General features: G+C 42.1%; 1 long non-coding RNA gene across 1 annotated transcript; it reads right to left on the bottom strand.

The window, feature by feature from the left end:
• Positions 1-822: 822 nt before the first annotated feature.
• On the bottom strand, positions 823-17,468 carry LOC117519337. Its single transcript, XR_004563249.1, has 3 exons — positions 17,084-17,468; positions 12,764-12,773; positions 823-833 (listed from the first exon to the last, which is right to left on the bottom strand). It is a non-coding gene; the product is annotated as an uncharacterized LOC117519337 (long non-coding RNA).
• Positions 17,469-26,775: the final 9,307 nt, after the last annotated feature.

The raw sequence follows: 26,775 nt of genomic DNA, 5'->3' as shown, positions 1-26,775 counted from the left end.
AGCAAACACTTCCTGGCTTGATTACTGATCAGCTTCCCAACCTGCAGGCATGGAACATCCAGTTCACAAAACTCCACCGCAGTGGAAGCTGATACATGACTAACAAACAGCTCAATACAATAAGGTGTGAGGGACACCACATTTACTGACTGTATAACTGTTAGTCACAAAATCTAACGTACCTCAGGAAGTGTGCTGACGAGCGTGAGACCTCACCCCCTCCTCTTTCACAGACTGTGCATCAAACCTGGACGTTTCTCAGCATCCGCTGCTGATGAGATGGCTCCCGAGACGACGATCTCACCCGTCTGGTCACAAGGTCGAGTCTCTGGCAAATACACACTGTGCACTCCAGTCTTAAATGCCAACATGCTCCAATCCATCCAGATGCACCTCAGCTGTGAGTCCTGACGAGTCGCAGGTGATCAGGGTGAGGTCCTGACAGCCTCAGCAACACAGCCACTCAGTCCCAAATGCACGCCACCTGGGAGGAAAACAAACAGACAAACAAACCGGCAGCCAGGCCCCCCCCCCAGCCATATAACAAAAACCATACCATAAAAAACACAGCATTTCATTGAATCCCTCTTATCACGTATGATCCATCTGTTCCTCTATAAATGACCCATGGTCACAGACGTACAGTCATGAAATGACATGAATGAGAAGCAGGGAATCTGCTGGCGCCATGTCCAGCTGGCCCCACATGCGTGTCCTGCCTGACACGCATCTTGTGGATGGCACATCGCTTGACTGACACCGCGTCATGTAGAACAGAGCTCACGTGGGTGACGTGACAGTCAGATCGCCCTTGCGTGTTATGATCTGATGGTCTGTTTCAACCTGGGGGCAGCCTGTCTATGTGCACGCCATGCGCACGCTTGCTCGCTGCAGCCCATCGTCACAGCGATATATTTTTTATTTATGTCCACCGTGAGGACAGCAAGCACACACACGTGCATCACAGTGGGCAGTTGTTAGTCCATGTCCATCAAAACACAGTACATGTTGTCCAGCCGTGACATCCAGATCCACAGATCTCCACAGCTGCTTCTGTCGGTGGCCACACCTCCTGTCAGTTTAGTGCACAGACCAACTCACTGTGTCTGTTTGCAAAGCCACACTGGTGGAGCACTTAGACAAATTTCATATCCAGCCTGACAGTGATTGTCTGCAGACTGTTGTTGTGTAAATAGTGTGACTGGCCACACATTTTCTGAGTGCCATGCGAGTGGTGTTAGATGTTTGTGTGTTTCAGCTGGAACTTGGCCAGCACCTGTCACAAGAGGGTTTGATGGGCTCGCACAGTGCACACTCTATCTTTCAGCCGCTGGTGGATATGAGGCATTGGAGGCAGCTACGATTGTACACGTTTTGCACACGATGTCTGCTTCATGGGCACTTTATGCGGAATTGACCAAATTTGGACTGTGTGAAGGGGCCCTAAGAGGCCATTCAGTAACCTCCAAGATTGTTCATTTCTATGCTGGCTTCTCCCCAGTGCCTTTACCTGACATGCAGCCCCATATCATCAATGACTGTGGAAATTTACATGTGAACAACCAACATCTTTTGCAACATTGCGTGAAGATTTACCCTCTTTTAAGCGTTTGATAATCCTCTCCTTTGTTTCAATTGACATCTCTCGTGTTGGAGCCATGATTCATGTCAGTCCACTTGGTGCAACAGCTCTCCAAGGTGTGATCACTCCTTTTTAGATGCAGACTAACGAGCAGATCTGATTTGATGCAGGTGTTAGTTTTGGGGATGAAAATTTACAGGGTGATTCCATAATTTATTCCGCAGAATTGAGTGAGTCCATATTTTTTTCCTTCTGCTTGGTCTAAAAAAGTAACCGTTACTGACTGCCACAATTTTTCTTGATTTCTTATAGTGTTTCTTAAAGCCAGAAAGTTGCCATTTGAAATTACTTTAGTTTTGTGTCATGTCTGTGATCTGCTTTTTTTCTACAAATTTAAACAACTGAATGAACATCCTCCGAGGCTGGTGATTCCATAATTTTTGCCAGGGGTTGTAGTAACATGTCCACATGAATAAAGACCTTTGGCTATTTTTTTGTAATACGGTCTTATTTTTGGGTTGAGCACCTCCTTATTTGGGCAGGCAGGCAGTAGTTACCAGCAGGGTGGAGTTTCCGCTCTGCTTTGTTTACCTCTCCCCCTGATGCTTCGGTCACTTGTGTTCAGTCAGATAGCGGCGACACAATGAAACTTTCATATCCGCTAACTCATTGCCTTCAGTGCACAAACACTTCTGAGACACATGCCACAAATGATCCTGTGCACTTCTCCTACAACACCTAGCAACAAATAAACATCTACCAGAAGATGTGCTTACGCCTTCAACTTCACTGAGTTCCCCTTGCTGGGGTTTGCCAGTGGAGCAGAGGGCCAGATTGAGCGGTTTGGGGAATGGAGGTGCGTGCAAACCTGTGCATCAGCATGTCTTAATCCCACAGAGCCATAATCTGGGATTAGTGATTCTCTCCTCACTGAATCCAGATTATAGCGTCCGCTCATGCAGCAGGCTCTGCACCAACCACTGGTACCACTTCCCCAACCCCGTGGGAGGATCTCAGGAAGGCTGTGGTTCTTCCTGATTGGTTGAGGCTCTCGATAAACTATGTGGTGGCAAGGGTTGCCAAGGCGATCACACTGGCTTTGCAATGATTGGTTGTGTCAGAGCTCAGGATGGCCGCCTGTCCTCCGTGCCGCATTAGACCTCTCACGTGGAGGTATTTGTGTTAAATTATCCTGCGTGCGCACAGACACACACACATGGATGTATAGTAACTTATTGGAAGATTTTCACTTACACACTTTGGGCTAACAGGTTTAACAGCAAACTCATTAGACCAACATTGATTTAAGGATCCCAGCAGCATTCTGTTTGCCTGTGCATGTTTGCACGTGTCCACATAGGTGGATCTGTCAGATATTGTAATATACACACACACACGCTGCAGTAGCTGCAGCCCACGTAGGTCAATCTCATCACACGGCTCACTGGCACATGGTGGAACCATAATCCTAAGGGTCAAAGGTCAGCTTCATGCAGCTTTCCTGGCTGAAAGGGCAGATGGGACACGCGTGCACGTGCAGGTCAGCCTCATGCCGGTGAGTTGGTTTGAAGGGCAGATGGTTCTGTTGTGTCTTTGAGCTGTCATTGAGCGGACGCTGCAGTCTGCGGGCCTTCGGTGTGAGCGTGCATTTATTTCTGTAAGTTGTGTCTGTGACCTCGCTCTGAAATTATTTGCCAGCCGAGCAAATTGCCATTTAAATTATTTGCAGTTTCCCGTCTTTTCCACGGGTGATTTAATAGGTCACAGTCAGGCTGACGTTTTCCCTCAAAAAACTATTGATGCAAAAAGTGATTTAAACTACATGCTGAAAGTCTTTAAGGCAGAAACTCAGCTGAATTGTTCTTTCTACCCATTTACATGTTCTCATTTGGGGATAATCCACTTGAGGGTTTTTTATGATATGGAAAATGATGTGACTCTGGGATGGGCAAAGTGATATTATATTGATTTAGTAAAGTAACATTATGTCTGAAAATCTTTTTGTTTCTATTGCAACTGTGGGGCAGAGAAGAAAATCAATTAAAGAAACACACATATGTCAGCAGTCATCGCACAAGAGAACTTTTTCCTCCTGCATCATTAGTGTAACAACATTTTCCTGAAAACATTTTTCACTTACACGCTTCATTTTGCACACATTACCCACCCCTTTATTGCTGCACACACACCGTTCTGAAGCTTTATGTTTATGTAAGGTGCTTCTGCTGCATTTCTACTGCAAAAATGATATGAAAAATACTGCAGTTTTAAGGAGTTTAATATGTTTAATCTTCTTTTTCTGGATTACGCTCCCAGATTAGAACAAATCAGGAAGGCACAAAGGCCAAGGACTGGGGTTCTAAATATACTTGTTTATCCATCGCTGGATCAAACCCATTCTATTTTGGAGATGCGCTTCTCATGATGAATGCTTATAGGGCTTTTTTTTTTGTCACTGTGGAGGTAGAGTAGAAATTTGAATCATACTTGGCATCACCTGGCAAGACAAGGTGACCAACACTGACGTCCTGAATCGCACTGGCCTCCCTACATTGTACACCCTACTGAGGTAGGCCACGTTTGTCATATGGAGGCCCAAAAGATGTCCTCTATGGAGAGCTTGCTGCAGACCAGAGAAGCATTGGCCATCCACAACTGAGGTACAAGGATGTGTGCATGAGAGATCGAATCCTGGGAGAACCTCACAGCCGATCGCAAATGCAGATTGACGAAGAGAAGCTGAGAGTGGCAGCAGCAGAAAAGCGAGCTCGCCAAGAGAAAGCACTAATCAAAAAGTCTAGAGTCAATACATACAGTAGATGTGACCTGTGCGATGGCGACTGTTGCTCTCGCATCGGTCTCTACAGTCACAAGAGAAGATGCTCAAGACAGACAAATGGACAACAGACCACAGAGCGTAGCATTAGAGTGCCTCCAAAACAGGTGCTGTCATTCTAGTCTGTTTCCACACAACATTCATGTGCTCTGATACAGTGAAAGGCCTCGTAGAGCACATGAATCAGTGGATTGAGGAGCTGGACTGCCATAATGTAGACCTGGGTTTGATGCCTGGTCACACTACCTGTCTGTGAAGCGTGACAAGACACTTCATTGCTCCAGTTCACCCAAATCTAAATGAGTACTGGACTTGTGTTGGGAAGGAACCTGTTGCCCAGTCTTGTGGGATTTGTAGGGTCATTACATAATTATCAGGGAATCTGTAGGACTACCTTCTTGTTGGAGAAGTAAATGTTTTTCATGGTATATCATGAAGATTTGTTAGTTACATCACCTCATAAGAATATCCTGGTTTTGGTTCCTTTGTTGAGCGCTGCTGCACTAGCAACCCAGACTGTGTGTGTGTGTGTGTGTGTGTGTGTGTGTGTGTGTGTGTGTGTGTGTGTGTGTGTGTGTGTGTGTGTGTGTGTGTGTGTGTGTGCGTGCGTGCGTGCGTGCGTGCGTGTGCGTGGCCATGTGTGCATGCATGTCTGTGTGTATAGCAATGAAGTCCAAGGGTAATTTCACCACAGGAACAATAAAGTGTAAATTATCCATCCATTTTCTACCGCTTATCTCATGGGGACATTTTGTGATCTTGGGCGATAGATAAAATTGAATCAAACTGAATTTAATTTCTTGATGTAAAGAAGAAAAATTAATTATTTCAGTAACAGCAGCAACTAAAAATGAATATTATTGTATTGGGTTTGAACATTCTGAACATCCAAGGGAAAAGTCACATGTTTTTAATATGGCTACAAAAAACAAAACAAAACAAAACAAATATGCACCAGGGGTTGCAGCTTTCTTATAAAGACACAGTGTCATTGACAGCAAGTTTGGCCTTTGGCAGAGGTGTCAAATCCGGCTTCAGAAACTAAAAACCCTCCCATGTGTTGCTTCTACTTGTGCACCTAAAACAGGTTATCTCAGTAATTCATCCACCTGCCTGAAGAGCTGAACTAATTACAATCAGCTGGTTTATTGGGAAAATGGAACAAATATGTGGCTGGACTTTTACTTTCTGAAGCTGGATGTGACACCTCTGGCCTTTGGTAATGTATTGGATTAGAAATGATGATGATGATAACAATAAACTGAACTGATGGAAGAAGAAGGGATTATTTCATCTGCCAACAAATAACATATATCAACATAGATATATTGATGTGCAATTTGAAATCCCGTTTTTACTGATTGCTTGTAATGATGACACTAAATTGCTAAATACTTATGTATTACTATATGAACAAGCATCATCCCAACAGATGTGAAGAAAGCACTTATTGAAGCGTGCTGGAAAGGAAAGAGTGATCACCTGGATCACAGCATCTGTAGGGATATTACACTGAGGTGATGCAGATACTTTTGCAAGAGAATGAAGGTCCACATTTGTAGGGTCCTAGTGCATCTTACTGCATGGTTTTGGATGTTAACCAGTGACTTAAGGTGAATACTGGATGTCTTTGGAAGATCCTTGTGTACAGTTTTCATGGGTTTCTGTCAAATGAGTGGTTAGTTAGAGAGACTCATTGTGAGGGAGCATCAGATATGACATTGTGGTGGTGCACTCCTATGAGTAAGACTCCGCTTACAGGTAGGTGTGACTCCTTGACCTTTTCCACATGTGGGATTCCTGAAATTGGAAAAGGCCAAGCTAGGGGACGTCCACATATCACCTGGCTGGAGCAGATTAATACTACTTTCAGGAGGTGGAGAAGGATGGGTTGTTTGGAGACATGGTTACAATCCAGGACCTGAGATGGTTCTGTAGTGTGGTGAGTGTCTCAACGTGTGGCACCACCACATGCTCCCTGATCTGACCGATATATTAGATCATATATTTGTTTGCTTTCCAAAACTTAAATGGTCATATGATCACATTTTTTTTTATTTTGACAGTTTTAAATATATAGTGATCTCAGACATCATTATAACAATTTGTTTTGAACAGTTTACTTTGTAGTTACCATTAAATCAAATCAAATCAAATCAATTTTATTTATATAGCACCAAATCACAACAAACAGTTGCCCCAAGGCGCTTTATATTGTAAGGCAAGGCCATACAATAATTATGTAAAACCCCAACGGTCAAAACGACCCCCTGTGAGCAAGCACTTGGCTACAGTGGGAAGGAAAAACTCCCTTTTAACAGGAAGAAACCTCCAGCAGAACCAGGCTCAGGGAGGGGCAGTCCTCTGCTGGGACTGGTTGGGGCTGAGGGAGAGAACCAGGAAAAAGACATGCTGTGGAGGGGAGCAGAGATCGATCACTAATGATTAAATGCAGAGTGGTGCATACAGAGCAAAAAGAGAAAGAAACAGTGCATCATGGGAACCCCCCAGCAGTCTACGTCTATAGCAGCATAACTAAGGGATGGTTCAGGGTCACCTGATCCAGCCCTAACTATAAGCTTTAGCAAAAAGGAAAGTTTTAAGCCTAATCTTAAAAGTAGAGAGGGTGTCTGTCTCCCTGATCTGAATTGGGAGCTGGTTCCAGAGGAGAGGAGCCTGAAAGCTGAAGGCTCTGCCTCCCATTCTACTCTTACAAACCCTAGGAACTACAAGTAAGCCTGCAGTCTGAGAGCGAAGCGCTCTATTGGGGTGATATGGTACTACGAGGTCCCTAAGATAGGATGGGACCTGATTATTCAAAACCTTATAAGTAAGAAGAAGAATTTTAAATTCTATTCTAGAATTAACAGGAAGCCAATGAAGAGAGGCCAATATGGGTGAGATATGCTCTCTCCTTCTAGTCCCCGTCAGTACTCTAGCTGCAGCATTTTGAATTAACTGAAGGCTTTTTAGGGAACTTTTAGGACAACCTGATAATAATGAATTACAATAGTCCAGCCTAGAGGAAATAAATGCATGAATTAGTTTTTCAGCATCACTCTGAGACAAGACCTTTCTGATTTTAGAGATATTGCGTAAATGCAAAAAAGCAGTCCTACATATTTGTTTAATATGCGCTTTGAATGACATATCCTGATCAAAAATGACTCCAAGATTTCTCACAGTATTACTAGAGGTCAGGGTAATGCCATCCACAGTAAGGATCTGGTTAGACACCATGTTTCTAAGATTTGTGGGGCCAAGTACAATAACTTCAGTTTTATCTGAGTTTAAAAGCAGGAAATTAGAGGTCATCCATGTCTTTATGTCTGTAAGACAATCCTGCAGTTTAGCTAATTGGTGTGTGTCCTCTGGCTTCATGGATAGATAAAGCTGGGTATCATCTGCGTAACAATGAAAATTTAAGCAATACCGTCTAATAATACTGCCTAAGGGAAGCATGTATAAAGTGAATAAAATTGGTCCTAGCACAGAACCTTGTGGAACTCCATAATTAACTTTAGTCTGTGAAGAAGATTCCCCATTTACATGAACAAATTGTAATTATTATATCATTTACTAACAGGGACTTAGAAGAGAGAGACCTAATGTTTAATAGACCACATTTAACTGTTTTAGTCTGTGGTGCAGTTGAAGGTGCTATATTATTTTTTCTTTTTGAATTTTTATGCTTAAATAGATTTTTACTGGTTATTGGTGGTCTGGGAGCAGGCACCGTCTCTACGGGAATGGGGTAATGAGGGGATGGCAGGGGGAGAGAAGCTGCAGAGAGGTGTGTAAGACTACACCCTGCTTCCTGGTCCCAACCCTGGATAGTCACGGTTTGGAGGATTTAAGAAAATTGGCCAGATTTCTAGAAATGAGAGCTGCTCCATCCAAAGTGGGGTGGATGCCGTCTCTCCTAACAAGACCAGGTTTTCCCCAGAAGCTTTGCCAATTATCTATGAAGCCCACCTCATTTTTTGGACACCACTCAGACAGCCAGCAATTCAAGGAGAACATGCGGCTAAACACGTCACTCCCGGTCCGATTGGGGAGGGCCCCAGAGAAAACTACAGAGTCCGACATTGTTTTTGCAAAGTTACACACCGATTCAATATTAATTTTAGTGACCTCCGATTGGCGTAACCGCGTGTCATTACTGCCGACGTGAATTACAACCTTACCAAATTTACGCTTAGCCTTAGCCAGCGGTTTCAAATTTCCTTCAATGTCGCCTGCTCTGGCCCCCGGAAGACAATTGACTATGGTTGCTGGTGTCGCTAACTTCACATTTCTCAAAACAGAGTCGCCAATAACCAGAGTTTGATCCTCGGCGGGTGTGTCGCCGAGTGGGGAAAAACGGTTAGAAATGTGAACGGGTTGGCGGTGTACATGAGGCTTCTGTTTAGGGCTACGCTTCCTCCTCACAGTCACCCAGTCGGCCTGCTTTCCCGGCTGCTCGGGATCTGCTGGAAGGGAACTAACGGCGGCTATGCTACCTTGGTCTGCACCGACTACAGGGGCCTGGCTAGCTGTAGAATTTTCCACGGTGCGGAGCCGAGTCTCCAATTCGCCCAGCCTGGCCTCCAAAGCTACGAATAAGCTACACTTATTACAAGTACCATTACTGCTAAAGGAGGCTGAGGAATAACTAAACATTTCACACCCAGAGCAGAAAAGTGCGGGAGAGACAGGAGAAGCCGTCATGCTAAATCGGCTAAGAGCTAGTAGCTGCGCTAAGCTAGCGGATTCCTAAAAACACACAAAGTGAATAATGTGTAAATAATTTAGAGGTGATTCAGCAGAGGGAGTGCTTTAGTTAAGGCACGTGAAGATTACACTGTGAAACAAATCATTATCTAGTTATCTAGATCAATCTAACTGCGCAGATTAAACAGCTAACAGATACAGCAAAACACCGCTGTGCTCCGGAACAGGAAGTGATACAATACCGCAGTGAGAGCCAACCACCAGTAGAGGCATTACTTAGCTCTTTCGTATCATTTCAATCAAAATTTAAAGGGGTCATGTTATACATCTTTTCAACTACTAATGTAGGTTAGCAGGTGTCTTAAAACATTAATTAGTAGCTAAAATATATATAATCACCAAGGGGACATCATCTAAAATGAAGAAGAAAAATATCAGTTTTCGTTTCTTAGTTTTAATATAAAAATGTTATTGCTTGCCCATAATTGGACTTCTGTTCCATATGCCACTTAAGTTTAAAGCGAGCATTTTCAAGTATGAAGTTTCTGAATAGCAGGAGAATTTTTACATTGACTGTCATACAACTGTGGGACACTGAGGATGTTTAAAACATCATCTGAAGCATATGCAACTGTAAAAGGGATATGAAAACATATTTTACCCAACATATTTTACCCTCTTTATATGTATTCAGCTAAAACTTTAATTGGTCAGTGTACAGTGGTGGGCACAACCAACCTAAAGGTTAGCGTCAATAACCTCTAATTCGCTAACCAAAAGGTTAACTGGGATAACACTAATTTAAAACATTTAGCAAAAACTACCGCTAACTGCTAATCTTTATAATATGTAGCCATGGCTCTGAAGCCCAGAGAAACAGACATAAAGGGCTGAAATTTTAATATGCTGAAGCGTGAACATGGACGGTGTTAAAACAGTTTAGCATGTCAAGATCAGATGATGACCAAGATGTATATGAATAATTAAATAAATAACATACAGTATATTCACAGTGTAGAAAGTATTCAATGAAGAAGAAATATTAAGAAATAAAACCACATGTGAAAAATAGTTTTAATAATCTAATTAATGCAATTTCTCTTGCTTGAGCTGATACTTCTTGTCTTTGTGCAGTGTGGATTCTGTGGAGACTTTCAAGACTAGACTTAAGACGCATCAATTCTCCCTCTCGTATGGCTAGCATACTGGCATAGTATGGTACTATGCTTCCTATCTTTTAAAAGACATTTTATTAGCAATGGAACAGGTCTCGGCCTAAACTTTATCTAAATTTTGGGTCTGTGAGTGAACATTTGGGTTAGCGGCCACCGATCACCTTAGTAATCTCTCTGTTTTCCTGTTGATTTACTGCTGATTAATTATACCTTAGGTGTAGTTTTTTTCCGACCAACTGATTCTGCTCTTTTTCTCTCGGTCCGAGGTACAAACAACGGATGGATCCAAATTGAAGGGCCCGGATGGACTGTGAGGTGGAACATCTGAGACGGGTGCTGCATGCTGCAGTCTTCATGTGAAAATGACCCTGTCACGGGGACAGACCCACTGATGGCGAGGATGACCCCTGCCCATGGTGCTGACACCTGTGTGGACTTCTCATCTTCTTCATATTATTATATTGTTTGATTTTCTATTTTCTGTTTCTTTAGCTTTGTAAAACTTTGCAAAACCTTTTAAATGGTAGAATGGCCAAAACAGTGGGTCACCCCTTTGAGTCTGGTCTGCTTGAGGTTTCTTCCTCAAATCATCTGAGGGAGTTTTTCCTTACCCCTGTCCCCTGTGTGCTTGCTCTAGGGGTTGGTAAGGTTAGATTTACTTGTGTGAAGCTCCTTAAGGCAGCTTTGTTGTAATTTGGTGCTGTATAAATGAAATAAATTGAATTGTGTACATTTTTTTTATTTATTGGTACACCAACACAAGAAACATGTTTGATTTTAGGGTTTACAAATATTTTTGATGATGACCTTTTATTTTAAAATGTTATCTTAAAATTAGCTGAAAAATTCATCTGCGAACAAAAAACAAATTAGCTTAGCTAATTAGCTGTTAGGTGAACTGTGTATATCAGCTTGTTAAGTGCCGTGCAAAACCTGTAGGCTGCAGCAAAAAAAGTTGCGAGTGTGCAGAACGTGTGTGTGCACGTGGGTGAGAATGCAAACAAGAAGTGAGTATTGCTTGCTATGATGGAGGTGGGCTGAGGGTCTGAGCCCTCAGTTTGGTCTGTCAGCTCCGAGGCTCTGCAGGCTGTCAGTCACAGCGTAGCAGAGAGAAAATGGAATGCTATACTTTATCCGAGGCTTTCTGTGGGTCAACTGTGACAGGGTAGCCCCTCAATTACTGAGTATCAGCACCTCTTCTCCGTTCTCCTCTCTTCTTCTCGCTTCCTCTCGCTCACTGCAGTAACCGTGCAGAGGTGAAAAATAGAGAGTAGTTGGGGCAGGGTGGCAAGTGCATAGGATATATGGAGCACAATGACTTTCCAGAGGCAGCGATGCTGCTTTTTCAAAATCTTCTCACCTACAGCTAAAATGTGTGTGCTGCTATCCATCTTAAAGATAGACTGGATATTTTGATTGTACTAGGAATACTTTAAATAGTGCAACTATAGTCACTGTTGACTACCACGCCCTTAAATCTAATGACCCCAAACTTCATGTTTTATGTATTTACCTTAACTAATAAGGTCAACAAGCAACGAAATGGCTGACAGGAATCTATGCATTTTAATGTCGCTGCAGAACAATGGACACGCGCCCCACACAATGGGGTGGATGTGGTATCAGTCAATGAGGAGGTACTGTGACCAGCTGGAGTCCTCTACCCCCCTGACCCTGAGGTCACCAACCGCTACCTTGTTTTTTCACCCATCTCTCCTGGACTGCTCATGAAAAATGCATGGAGAGGAAAGTTGCTTTGTCACACAGATAGTCCTGACGTGTGGAGGTCACCATTATGAAATCACTTTCATTTATTTAGGGAGGATGCCTCCTAGGACGGCCCCGATCCCTCATCTTCGCTGTGTTTCTGATGGAAAGTGAGGTCAGACCTGAGGCAGATGGACTCTAATATGTGAACAGTATAACTGGAAACCTTTGCTTAACCCTTTATGACCTCTGGGTGTTTTTGAGTCATTTCCGTCTGAATGACTCAGAAGCGGTGGCAGGCACAGTTCAGCTAATAACCTAACATCTAATTAGTAAAGGTAACGTTTTCATTAGTGGACAAGCTTTTCAGATAACAGTGATAACCATGAACGGACCAATTAGTTCCTGTTAAATATCGAACACACTGAAAAAAGTTGCAGCATTTGGCACCGCTGCTGTCTATGTGTCAGCGCACTTTGGACACGACCCCTGTTTTCTGCTAAAACTAATTTTTGCATGACGCACACACACAAAGAAGTTCAAATTCAAGATATTTTCCAGACATTGCAAGAAATGGTGGGGGGGGGGTTGTTGTCAGTTGCTCTTTTAACCCTTTGACACAGCTGTTCGTCTAATGGAGAGTTTTGTCATTTCACACAACTCCTTTTCCAGTTTACCGTTAAATTACAGAGGACTTAAAAAAACTCAAAGCTCCAGAAGTGACATGAGCGAAGTGAAGAAGCTTTAGACTGTAGACTAGCTTTTGATTTAGGTAAATTTACATCCCCAAATCAGAAAAATTTAGGATGACAGGAGAAAAAACAACAAACAAACAAAGAAAAAAATCCAGTTATCCTTACATGTAAGTAGACATTCATTCATTCATTCATTCATTCATTCATTCATTCATCTTCTACCGCTTAGTCCAATTAAGGGTCGTGGGGGGCTGGTACCTATCCCAGCAGTCATAGAGCGCGAGGCGGGGTACTCCCAGGACAGGACGCCAGTCTGTCGCAGGGCCACAAACAGACAAACACAGACACACCCACACACCTACGGACAATTTTAAAGAGTCCAATCCACCTAACCCGCACGTCTTTGGATGTGGGAGTAAACCGGAGCACCCAGAGGAAAGCCACGCAAACACGGGGAGAACATGCAAACTCCACACAGAAAGGGCATGGGAATTGAACTCACAACCTTCTCGCTGTGAGGCAACAGTGCTAACCACTAACCCACCGTGCTGCCCTGTAAGTAGACAATTTTTAAAAATTGAGTGACCATGGTAGAAGGAGACTAGTGACGGAAGCCACCGAGACACCCATGGCAGCTGTGAAATAATTAATTATAGGCTGTAAATGGAGAAACACTGGGAATGGTGCAACATTTGTTGCATGCCCACTCACAGCTTCATGTTGGAGTGGAGTACAGAAGGACTGTAAAACAGGAAAACAGAGCAGATCTAGCCTCATTGTACCCATGTGACGTCTGGCAAACAGCTGAAGTTTTGTATGCTCTTTTTTCAGAAAATCCTCCTTTGTCTTCATCTTGAAGCTGTATTAGACAACAGTTTCTCCAATCATAGTCATAGAGGCCTATAAAGCCACTTTGACACTTGTAGAGTGTCAAGGCGAGGCAAAGTTGAGGCCTCGGCCCCACTCTGTTTCCGAATAAAATTAATTTAAAAGGGTAAAAAGCATAGTAACATACTATGCCAGTATGCTAGCAATACAAAAGGGAAAATAAGTGCGTCTAAGCACAGGTTGTCTTGTGCGTGTCATGTGTGGAGAACACATTTGAAATCTTGTCTCAAACATATTTATTGTAATGGATTGGTAAAACAGTTGCATTTTCATTCTTTCTTATGAGTTAGATATGTATCTGTAAAGTTAAAATTATTATTGATGTAACATCTTTTCATAATCTAATTTCAGGTTCAGATGCCCTGCACTGACACGCAGTGTCATCCAATAGCTTGCGGAATCTTCACGACTAGTTCGCTCAAGTGGCACGAAATTTATGCATGCCAGAAATTTTTAATAGATATTTAATAGAAAATTTTTTTTAAAAACTCTTAATGTTCAGAGTTGTCTGGGTGTCTTGGTAGTTTCCCTCATTAGTCTCCTTCCAGCATGGTCATTTAGGTTTTGAGAACTGCTTACTCCAGACAGATTCACCATGCAGTATCATATGTTTGTGTTTTTTCATTGATGTAAATGAAGTTCAAGACATATTCAGTGAGTTGGAAATGTTCAGGTGTCCATCCCCTGACTTGTCTCAAGAAAAGTGGCTATAGAAGTCAGGTTTTAGGGCCCCTTCACACATAGTACGAATGTGGTCCAATTGTGCATGAATTGCGCATAAAGCAGGAATCGCATGCAATACGTGTAAAATCGTAGCTGCCTCTGATGCCTCGTACACCTGTTGCTACAACTATTTTGTTGAATCCCTCTTATCAAGCGGACAATACAAATATGATCCGTCTGTTCCTCTGTAGATGACCCATGGTCACAGATGTACAGTCATGAAATGACATGAATGAGAAGCAGGGCCCTCTTATCATGTCCACATCTGCTGGCCCAGTGTGTGGATGGCACGGTGCAGGACAGACACCATGTCATGTGGAACAAAGCTCATGTGGGTGGCGTGACATTCAGATCATCTGCTGCATGTTATGATCTGATGGTCCAGATCACCTGCAGTAGCCTGTCAGTGTGCATGGCATGCACGTGCTTGCTGCAGCCCATTGCAACAGCGATATATGTTTTATGTATGTCCAGGTGAGGACAGCAAGCAGACAAATACACGTCACAGTGGATAGTTGTTAGTTCATGTTCGTGTTCCCCAGCCATGTCGTCCAGAACCACAGATCTCCACAGCCGCTCCTGTGGGCGGACACACCTCCAGTCAGTTCAGCGCACACACCAACGTGTCACTGTGTCTGTTTGCAAAGTCACACTCGTGGGCACTTAGACAGATTTCACATCCAGCTCGACAGTGACCGTCTGCTGACTGTTGTTATATTAACAGTGCAAATGGTCACACATTTTCTAAGTACCATGCGAGCGGTGTTAGATATTCATGTGTGTCACCTGGAATTTGACCGACACCTGCCACGAGTGGGTTTGATGGGCTCTCACAGCACACACTCTTTCTGGTGTGTGCAAATAGTTGTAGCAACAGGTGTACAAGGCGTTAGAGGCAGCTACGATTTTACACGTATTGCATACGATTCCTGCTTCATGCACACTTCATGCGCAATTTGACCAAATTCTCACTATGTGTGAAGGGGCCCTTAACCAAGGTCACTTGGGATTTGATTTCTTTATATGTGCGGTATGGTGGTGACTGAGTAGCTGTATTATATGGCAGCTCTTCCTTTCTTCACTCCCTGATTCTGAAACAGCAAACAGAATGATACGTCTATGTTTCCCAGTCACTTGTAGAACGGAGACTCACGCTTTGTCTTCTGATTCTAAAAAGGTCTGTCCTGCTCCTCTTTAATGTCATGGCGACCAGACCTCACCACCTCCAGCTCTGTGCTTGCACACCACTGAGGTTTACAGACAACAAGCCCCATCTTGAAACCAAAGTGAAACAATATAACCTGCAGAGAAACTGCTCTCCCCCTACACTCTAATGGCTGTGACCCATTATTAAGAGAAGTGTTTGTCACAAAGATTGGCCCTCAAAGGTTTTGAGCACTAGGGCTCGAAATGGCTTTTCTTTAGTATTGTGTTTTTTGTGCAGTGAAGCCAAACGCTTGCACTTACATTTAGACGCCATTTAATGAAGGCTAGTGACAGGTGTTTGCTGCTTCTCCATGTTTTATTTGTTTCCAAGGTACTGAGCAAGTTCCAGATAAAAGCCTTTTGAACTGCACAGTAAGCAGTGGTGGACACAATTCAGCTAAGTAGCAAAACTAACTTTTTAGTTAGCAGATTAGCGTTTCAGATAACTTTGAAAACCATTAGTGGACGAGTGATCTTCCACGAAATTTAGTTCCACTAACTTTAAGCCAGTTAACATTTTGTGAATGAAGTTTAAAACTATGGGTAAACCCTAAAATGATACATTTTTGTACCTGTTGGGGTTTAGACAGTAGTCCAAGAAGCAAAATCGACACATCATGCGAACACAAGCATCAATTCGAAGAGCAAGTCAAGCCAGAGTAAATAGATTTAGATTATTAGAATTATTTTCCATGTTTATTTTTATTTCTTAATATGTTTTGTTTAATACTGTATGTTGAATATAAGGTACTGTTTAATTTCACTTACTCATTTACTTAGTTACATCTTGATCATCATTTGATGTTAGCATGCTAAACCTTTTTGGAATGTTTACTTTACAATTTTCAGCTCTTTGGGTCTGTTTTTCAGGGTTTCAGAGCTTTAAAAAAAAAACTAAATCTGTAGTAAAAGCACTTAGCAGAAGCTTCAGCTAAATGTTTTAGGGGTTTGTTGGTTTAGCCTTATAGCAGGGGTGGGCAACTTGTTCTAGAAAGGGCCAAGAGGGTGTAAGCTTTCTTTGCAGCCACTGACTCCACCAGGTGATTTCACTGATTAACTGATTCCATCTGCTCAAAGTGATATTAATCAGTGAAATCACCTGGTAGATTCAGTGGCTACAAAGAAAACCTGCACCCTCTTGGCCCTTTCTGGAACAAGATGCCCACCCCTGCCTTATAGGTACGGTTGGACATCCGGGTCCCACATACGCACACGCATAGCAACGCGCATAGTAACCAGAGAACTGCTGAAAACAAACCGCTGTCACACTCATTTCCTACTTGACGTCCATTGTGCTTGCATCATTCTGCCACATTTTTTTCTACATACTATACACCAGTTTTCACAGAGAATGCTACATTCATGTGTTGCAGTTGGCTGTACCAACCACGATAAGTTAAAAGATCGAAAAGTGCATTTTTTTTTCGAGCTCCCAAAGCGCCACAAAAGTCCAGACAGAAGGGATAAATGGCTGGCTGATATCAGCCGAGTAAACAAGGATGGTCATGGGAATAACGCCGCCAGATCACTAGTTGGCATAGTTTATGGTCGGAATTACAACGGTATCTGATCGTCTTGGAACCTCCGACTTTCATTCTTGTTTAATGAAAACATTCTTCGCAAATGCTTTCGCTTTTGTCCGTCTTGCGCCAGTCCAAGAATTTCACCTCTAGCAGCACAATACGAATGCCCCCGGCAGTCCCTCTTAATCATGACCCAGTTCAGAGAAGAAAACCCACAAAATAGAACCAGAATCCTATTCCATTATTCCTAGCTGGGGTATTCAGGTGACCGGGGCTGCTTTGAACACTCTAATTTTTTCAAAGTAAATGCGTTGGACCCCGCGGGACAGTCAGCTAAGAGCATCGAGGGGGCGCCGAGAGGCAGGGGCTGGGACAGACGGCAGCTCGCCTCGCGGTGGGCCATCAGCTCAATCCTGAGATCCAACTATAAGCTTTTTAACTATAGCAACTTTTGCACACCTAGCATAGCTCTCCACATACTCATTTGGCATGACCAAATCAGCAGGCCTTTGTAAATAAACATCGGTAAAGACAACTGTATCAACAACGGTTGTGAGTGCGCGTACAGTGTGTTTTCAGCGGCGATCCAAAATGGCGGCGGAAGTGACGTAGGCCTGACCATACCTGTTACAGCCAAATGTTGTTAGCAGATTAGCGGTTGTCAAAGCTAACTTTTAGGTTAGCAGCACCCATCACTGCCAGTATGTTAAACCACCAGATTCAATCATGTGGTTAGAATTGACTTTGCTGATTTTAATGGAATGTGTGAATACACTAAAATATTGTATTTTGTCCACACTGGATTCGAGGTGCGTCTTTTCAGTCGAGTATCATGTCCCTAAAGCTCGGCCCCTGCAGCTGAGTATTTTCAGATAATTAAGAAAACGTTGGTGTGCTGACACTCCCAGGAAAGTGGCAGAGACATGGGAGCATTGCCGATAACCAATCCAAACATCCATGTATATCTCTGCAGCAGACTTCCCCGCTCTTATATTTCCAGGGTTAAAAATCAATAAGGCTGCTGCTGATGAAATTTGCCGCATGAGTGCACGTTGAAGTCTGCAAAGTAGACCAGGACTGAGGCATTTCTCTTCACTCACCCTGACTCACTTTTGTTCCATTCTGTTTTTGAATGCAAATGGGATTCCATTTCATTCTTTTTTCCTTTTTTTTTGCCCTCCTTTTTTTTGCCTCTAAATCCAGCTTTTTGGAAGACCCAGGGGCTGAGTAAATGTGATCGATTTCTAGAGAGTGTCAGCCCTTTTAGGGGTGGTTTTGTAACAGAGGCACAAAGGCGCGTGGAGCTATCATTCAGCCCGCTCTTCCATTGTTCACTTAATTCATGCTGAAGGATCCAGGTCAGGCCGGCAAGCAGCCATCGCAGGTTAAAAGTCAGAATCCTCTCTCATAAACCACATGCATAAACCACGGGAGTCCAGAGGTGCAATATATCATCATCCAGGAGAAATATATTATCACAGCTGTTTCTTTTCTATTTGCAGTACGACTGTGAAACAAATGAGAGTGTGTGAAATGATATTTGCTCAGTAGGGTTTGGTACAAGGGCGGGATGTGAACATGAGGCATAGCTATGATTTGTTTGCAGCAGCGGGTTCAGCATTATGTTGAGTCTACACATTTTGCCGAACGCAGTTGTGTTTTGTGGGGGAGGATAACAGTACGGGTTGATCTGAATTAACCATAGCAACACGCCATTACTGGATATTAGATATGGATGCAGCTAGTTTATTTCGCTTTATCGCTTTCACGCAGTATCCTCTAGTCTACAGCGTTTGAATGCACGCAGCAGCCATGCAGCCAGGCTTTCCTGTGAAGGAGAATTAATCTGCTCCAAACAACCTTTTATTTTCTCTGCACAACTACTTGTCAGCCTCCACTAAAAGCAATTTGTTTTTGGCCCACTTCTTCAAGCTCATGTAGCAGGACGGAGAGAACAGCATGCCGGGTTGGTTCAAAAAGGAGGAGAGAGATAGAGAGAGAGAGAGAGAGAGGAGGGAGAAACAGTGCTTTAATCTGATTAGACCTGGCTAAAATCCCAAACCGGGACTGAAGTGCAGTGCTTGTGGTTTGTGAACGGCTTATGCTAAATCTGTACCACGGCAATAATCTTCTCTTAAAACCCGAGAAACAAATCAACTATGGTAAGGACATAAGTTGCTGTCATTATGGAGTCATTAGGAGAAACGTTTCCTTACAGGGCGCAGGGCAGCCTTTCCAGCAGAAGGGGGCAGTGTGCGTGTTTGTGTGGGTGTCATGTCTGCAAGCATATTTATGTTATGTTTTTGTCATTTTTTTAAAAATGACAAAAACATGAACTTCTGTGCCATCACAATTCATTTAAATTTGCATATTTTGCATGTCTGTACAATTCGCGTGGTGACGTGTCGTCTGTGTGGATGCGTGCGTGTGTTTTAGATGTCTGTGTGCAGCGTGTTTCTCTGTGCTACTGTGGGATTGCAGGCTGACTTCCCAGGTGCTGAATAATGAATCAAAGTGTGAAAGAGGAGCAAAGTCACACTGCAGCAGCTTGTTTCTCTGCTTTTGCTTTAGTTGTGCTTGATGACTGGAGCCTCCAAAAAGCTCCCACTAATAGGGCCTGGGCACCGCTGTCACCGCCGCAACTGCACACACGCCTCAAAATGCTCTTTGATATACAGGTAGCACACACCAGAATCTACATCTGTAAATAATCAATGAATAGTTATATTTGTACTAATGTTGCACAAGTATTATTTGCCAGTGGAAAGCCATTTAAAGAGGTCATAATATGACCTACATGTAGGTCACGGCTTGTATTTTCTGTTCATGGAAACACACCTGTGTTAATTAGAGAAAAAATTACTCATAACCATCCCAAAGACATATCGTTCTCTTTGACTGCTTTCAGTGATGCTGGTATTTGGTTAGACTCTTTCTCTCCGATTGTTCTGTCTGAGTTATTTTCATTAGTTACTTCCTCCAAACCATCAACATGTCTATTAGACCCCATTCCTACCAGGCTGCTCAAGGAAGCCCTACCATTAATTAATGCTTCGATCTTAAATATGATCAGTCTGTCTTTATTAGTTGGCTATGTACCACAGACTTTTAAGGTGGCAGTAATTAAACCATTACTTAAAAAGCCATCACTTGACCCAGCTATCTTAGCTAATTATAGGCCAATCTCCAACCTTCCTTTTCTCTCAAAGATTCTTGAAAGGGTAGTTGTAAAACAGCTAACTGATCATCTGCAGAGGAATGGTCTATTTGAAGAGTTTCAGTCAGGTTTTAGAATTCATCATAGTACAGAAACAGCATTAGTGAAGGTTACAAATGATCTTCTTATGGCCTCAGACAGTGGACTCATCTCTGTGCTTGTTCTGTTAGACCTCAGTGCTGCTTTTGATACTGTTGACAATAAAATTTTATTACAGAGATTAGAGCATGCCATAGGTATTAAAGGCACTGCACTGCGGTGGTTTGAATCATATTTATCTAATAGATTACAATTTGTTCATGTAAATGGGGAATCTTCTTCACAGACTAAAGTTAATTATGGAGTTCCACAAGGTTCTGTGCTAGGACCAATTTTATTCACTTTATACATGCTTCCCTTAGGCAGTATTATTAGACAGCATTGCTTAAATTTTCATTGTTACGCAGATGATACCCAGCTTTATCTATCCATGAAGCCACAGGACACACACCAATTAGCTAAACTGCAGGATTGTCTTACAGAGATAAAGACATGGATGACCTCTAATTTCCTGCTTTTAAACTCAGATAAAACTGAAGTTATTGTACTTGGCCCCACAAATCTTAGAAACATGGTGTCTAACCAGATCCTTACTCTGGATGGCATTACCCTGACCTCTAGTAATACTGTGAGAAATCTTGGAGTCATTTTTGATCAGGATATGTCATTCAAAGCGCATATTAAACAAATAAGTAGGACTGCTTTTTTGCATTTGCGCAATATCTCTAAAATTAGAAAGGTCTTGTCTCAGAGTGATGCTGAAAAACTAATTCATGCATTTATTTCCTCTAGGCTGGACTATTGCAATTCATTATTATCAGGTTTCCTAAAAGTTCCCTGAAAAGCCTTCAGTTAAATGCTGCAGCTAGAGTACTGACAGGGACTAGAAGGAGAGAGCATATCTCACCCATATTGGCCTCTCTTCATTGGCTTCCTGTTAATTCTAGAATAGAATTTAAAATTATTCTTCTTACTTATAAGGTTTTGAATAATCAGGTCCCATCTTATCTTAGGGACCTCATAGTACCATATCACCCCAATAGAGCACTTCGCTCTCAGACTGCAGGCTTACTTGTAGTTCCTAGGGTTTGTAAGAGTAGAATGGGAGGCAGAGCCTTCAGCTTTCAGGCTCCTCTCCTCTGGAACCAGCTCCCAATTCAGATCAGGGAGACAGATACCCTCTCTACTTTTAAGATTAGGCTTAAAACTTTCCTTTTTGCTAAAGCTTATAGTTAGGGCTGGATCAGGTGACCCTGAACCATCCCTTAGTTATGCTGCTATAGACTTAGACTGCTGGGGGGTTCCCATGATGCACTGAGTGTTTCTTTCTCTTTTTGCTCTGTATGCACCACTCTGCATTTAATCATTAGTGATTGATCTCTGCTCTCTTCCACAGCATCTCTTTTTCGTGATTCTCTCCCCTCAGCCCCAACCAGTCCCAGCAGAAGACTTGCCCTCCCTGAGCCTGGTTCTGCTGGAGGTTTCTTCCTGTTAAAAGGGAGTTTTTCCTTCCCACTGTCGCCAAGTGCTTGCTCACAGGGGGTCGTTTTGACCGTTGGGGTTTTTCCGTAATTATTGTATGGCTTTGCCTTACAATATAAAGCGCCTTGGGGCAACTGTTTGTTGTGATTTGGCGCTATATAAATACAATTGATTTGATTTGATTTAATGTATATGAGTTACCATTCAAAAATGATAATGTAATACAGCCATGCCATAAGTATTGGGACATTGACTTTTTTTTTTTCTTTTTTTTTTTTTGCCTCTGCACACCACCACAACAGAGTTGAAATCGTTTTGTGGAATGATCTCCCTGCATCAATAAAACAGTCAGATTCTGTAGACTTTCAAGTCCAGACTTAAGACGCACTTATTTTCCCTTTCGTATGGCTGGCATACTGGCATAGTATGTTACTTAGCCAAGTTCAAATCCATCATTCCTCTCCTCTCTCCACTCCTCTCACCCTCTGCTCCGGACTGTAGTGGAGCTGAGCAGCTCCTTCAGTGACAGACTGAGGCACCCTTAGTGCAAGAAGGAACGATACCACAGGTCGTTCCTCCCTGCTGCTGTCAGGCTGTATGATAACACTGTGAAATAACCACATGCAATAATATGTCCACAAATCACGTGCAATATTAATATGTCCACAAATCATGTGCAATAACAACTCATTTACAAATCCCAGCACTAATGTCACCTTATCACTTCTAAATTCCACTTCACATTGTAAATACAATGCTCCTATTTTTTTCAATTCCAATCAAGTTTATATATGCATATGTACTTATATATGTACGTATATATATATATATATATATATATATGTGTGTGTGTGTGTGTGTATATATATATATATATATATATATATATATATATATATATATATATACACCATTTTCTTATTTTATTGTATTGTTACAAGTATTATTATTGCTTATCCTTGCACACGCTGTTTGATGCATATTTTCCTCGACTTGCACCCATCTTGTGTGTTTTTTAAGAGCTGACGTTACTCCACTGTGAGATCAATAAAGTCTTATCTTATCTTATCTTACTTTGCTTTTTACCCTTTAAAATTCTTTTTATTAGGAAACGGAGTGGGCTGTGGCCTAAACTTTATCTAAAGTCTGGGTCTTTTAGTGAAGCTTAGGGCTACTGGCCGGTGATCACCTTAGTATTTCTTCTGTTTTTCTTGTTGCTTAATGCTGACAAATTATACTGTATTTGTTGTCTTTCTGCCGCCTGATTCTGTTTTTTTCTCTCCGTTTGAGGTGCGGCTCCATCCAGAGATGGGAGTGGTGTTTTCTTCTGCAGGCCTCCCGTCCTGTACACCAGCACGGACCAAAATTTCCTGTATATTTGTTTTGTCTATTGTGTCGGTAGCATGGCCCAAGCAGAGGGTCGCCCCTTTGAGTCTGGTCTGCTTGAGGTTTCTTCCTCAAATCATCAGAGGGAGTTTCCTTACCACTGTCACATGTGTGTTTGCTATGGGGGTTGATAAGGTTAGACCTTTATTGTGTGATGCGCCTTGAGGCAACTTTGTTGTGATTTGGCACTATATCAATGAAATAAATTGAAATTGAATTGAAATTAAAAACAACCAAGATGTGCTCATAGTTTAGACTTTTAGCTTTAATTCATGGAGTTTAAGAAAAATATCACACGAACCATTTAAGAATTACACCCCCTTGCCTCTATTTTCAGAGTATATGAGTAACTGGACTGTGTGTGTATGTATGTATATATGGGGGGGGGGGGCGTTTATAAGGTTTGCTTCTGCCCACACCCTTTCGGCCACACGATTACTTTTGAATTGTCTTATTTATAAGTTTTTTGTTAGTGTTGAGTCTGTGTGCCGAATAAATTCATTCATTCATTCACAAACAAAAATCTGACTTGTTTTTGTTTGTTTTTATACAACCAATTACTTTAAATTTAATAAGACAGTTTTCTTTCTATACATCAGACAGCGGATACATGAACATATAGGCTTCTGTGGTTGTGGTTGGAGAAATGACAGAGAGCAGCTTTTGTCTGATACATCACCAGTTATACAGCTTTGCGTTGAAGTGGCATACAAAAAGACTTTCTTTAAAAGATGATGTGAAGTTTCATCTATACTTTGCCAGAAGGCACATGGGAGACACAAGCCTAGATATGGTCTGTTTACTTGTATGAGAATCTTTCTTGGTTCTTCTTGGCATCCTTTCTGTTGTTGCAGATACTGCTTTTTTATTTTAGCATGTCTCACTTTTGCTATTATTATTGCCACTGCTTGCTTAATGGTGCTTTGACATGTCACTTCCTGAATTCATGGGAACACAAAGGGGGCAGCAAACCACTGCTGCAGTATTTAAAACTGAATATGTGCTCCATGGTATGAATCAGTTGTTACTCATATTAGATACAGAGAAGGTGCTGGTATATAGAGCCAAAAATCACAAAACTTGTCACTGCCCAAATACTTATGGACCAACCTGCAATTAAGTGTGTACTAAATATGATCAACCTTGTATTGATTTCATTGATTGATTTGTTGAGCTGACAGCAGGTGGCATCAATAGTTGCCGCAATACAAGTGAAAGACGATTGTCCTTCTTTCCTTTGCCCATTCGATGTCTTTTATTTCCTTTTATATAACAGCTGAGTGGATCCTTGTCATTTGATTGGTGCTTTGTATGTCACATGACATGGATGAATTTGTCCCATTTGTGTTGCATTGCATTTAGAATGCAGTTTGGTTCCATTTGGAGTGCAAATTTGGTTCCATATATTTGGTCCCATTGCATTCTGCACACATGCAGGCAAACGTGCATGCATGCATACACATGCAGGCACGCGCGCACATGCTCGCATACGCACGCACACGCACGCACGCCCCACACATGTGCGCATGCGCACACACACACACACAACGCGCGACAGACACAAAATAAATCCACTACGCTGTCTGGAGGCTGTTGGCAGGAAGAAAGAATGAAAAGCTGGATTAATTTCTGACGTGATTTTTTTTCACTGCACTGAGGATGTACACAGTTTTTTTGGTAGTACACGCGTGCACAAGCGCCGACCCGCTTGCGTGTGTGCGCGCAAGTGCAAGGGGGCAATGACTCTGATGAGACATGGTTTGATTGAGCTAACTGACGCTGCTAATTCTTGTAACACATACACACACACACAAAATCCACTCCGCTGTAAGCCGTCTGGATGCATGAAGAGCTGTTCAGCTGAAAAGCTGACGTGATTTTTGCCTGGACTGAGGAACTACACAAAGTCTTTTTTTGTTTTTGTTTTTTTTATGGAAGTCCAAAGTCAGTCCACAGCATCACTGGACTACACATCACAATTTGGACTTCAGCAGCAGTGGAACACCAAAATGTAAGTCCCTTTTCTGTTGTTTGTAAATGAATAAAATATCAAATGACAAGGATCTATTTTAGCCGTTACATAAAACAAATAATGTAGTGTAAAACTTGTGCCAAAATCAACATGTAAATCCACCTCGGATCTGCTGTGGTGACCCCAAGTGAAAAACAAGGGAGAAGCCAAAGGGATTAATTTGCTATTTATGCTGTACTGGCTTCTGTGTTTTCTCCTATTGTAGTGCTGCCCCCAGTGGTGAACAAAAGCAAGCAGGGGAATTGACAATGTGCTGCACCGCAGCAGCAAATACATGAAGAAGGCCCCTGTTATTTAATGCAATATGTATTTGAATGTAAGTGATTTCACATTTGACTTAAATAGGGATGGGTATCGATAAGATTTTATCGATATCGATACCATTATCGATTTCGCTTATCAATCCGATTCCTTATCGATTCTCTTATCAATACATCGTGTGAATTTTTTGTGTACTAAAAGTAGGCTTTACAGGTTTTCTATCTGTTATATTCTTTTACTTCTGTTTTTAATTATGTATTTGATTTTTTTAAATTTTTATTTATTTATTTTAATTTTTTTATGTTGAACTGTTCTATGTGAGGAACCTTGAGATGGATTTTGTTGTGATTTGGCACTTTATAAGCTGATTAAATTGAAATTGAACAACATTTTATTGAGTCTTAAAATAAATAAATATGAAATTGGTCACTAGATCCTTAAACTTTGGACATAATAAACTCTACATGGTGGATCCTTGATCTCTGGACATAAATAGAAATAAACAAAATCTGTAATTATTGTCAAAGGCATTTCCTTTCAGACATTATTGGCATGAATGTCTTTCCATAAATCTGAGCTGAGCTCTTGCAGCCAGCTGTGCTTCACGTCAGGATGTAATTTATAAAGAGTGCAGCACATCTCATTTTGGGAGGGGGAAAAAAGGTTTTAGTCTATTGTAGTTTCTTCTCTGTATTATACAACGTTTGAAAGAGGTGTTATTTTATTTAAAGCAGCAGTTTGTTTTGAAGCTATTAATTCCGACCGGACTCTGTCTCGGCAGAGAGCCGCGCAGTGTTTGGAGCTGTGCCAATGGAACAGAGGACGATTCTCGTTTCTTGACTGCAACAAAACAAGAGTCCCAGTTAGTGACTTTAATCCACACAAAAGTGACTCACAATATTTTAATGGCTTTGAGAGGGGTTAAGAAGCAGACTTGCCACTTCTGAAGAGCAGCGAATCAAAGAACCAACAAGCCAGTGGATTGAAGCATTGCTTCAGTGGTTCACGCTGGTTCACACTTCAAAATGGAGTCGCACTGCAGAAACGGTTGAGTACAGAGCCGCTGCAGGGTCTATAATCAACGTAGAGGAATGATCATTTTCCCGACAAACACCCTCAAAAACAATGGCTGCTCTGAAGGACCGATAAGGGAATCGTTAAGCAAAAAGGTTATCGGTGGATCGAATCATTTCTTAACGATACTCGAAAAGAACCGGTTCTCGATACCCAACCCTAGACTTAAATTAATTTATGCCAAATGTGGAATTTTGGCTTATTTTAATTTATCATGGAAAATTAATGTTTGCATC

The sequence above is a fragment of the Thalassophryne amazonica genome, chromosome 1 (assembly GCF_902500255.1).
Source record: "Thalassophryne amazonica chromosome 1, fThaAma1.1, whole genome shotgun sequence".
NCBI classification, from domain to species: domain Eukaryota; kingdom Metazoa; phylum Chordata; class Actinopteri; order Batrachoidiformes; family Batrachoididae; genus Thalassophryne; species Thalassophryne amazonica.
This window is presented reverse-complemented; position numbering and strand designations above follow the sequence as displayed.